Consider the following 592-nt stretch of genomic DNA (forward strand, 5'->3'; position numbering starts at 1 on the left):
TTGTAATCTTATCTAATGTTTATAGTTGTATCTACATTATATATCAAACTTAAAATGCAAATTGTTTTTTATGTAAAATCAACACATTTAATGTTTATAATTTATCTATATTACTGGATAAAGTCAAATTATGTTGGTAGCTACTATATTTTCTCATATTTTTTAAATTTCTAATTCGTTATATTTAGTTATCGTCAACTGAAAAGTCAAAATCTACTGTTATTTATTAAAAACTAATTAAGGAGAGTCAAGACTTAAGAATGTCCACAAATGAAATTTGCTGATAACCACATGCTGTAATTTTTGGAGCATCCGAATATGTGTAGCACTCCATCAATCTTTTTATTTTCATTAGTTAGAGAAAATATAAAGTTAATACATATTTAATTTATGTTTTATTTTTTAATTAATGAAAAATAAAACATACTAGTACAAATTTTGTGAGTCTTATTGATTTTTTGACCACCCACAATTATATACGTATATTTATAGCTATATTCCGCTACCAATGCCATATTGCATGAGGACATAAAAAAGGAATTCGTATCAACTTGTTTTGACCTACAATACTAAGCTCATGAGCTTAATCTCA

The sequence above is a fragment of the Lupinus angustifolius genome, chromosome LG08 (assembly GCF_001865875.1).
Source record: "Lupinus angustifolius cultivar Tanjil chromosome LG08, LupAngTanjil_v1.0, whole genome shotgun sequence".
Lineage (NCBI taxonomy): Eukaryota > Viridiplantae > Streptophyta > Magnoliopsida > Fabales > Fabaceae > Lupinus > Lupinus angustifolius.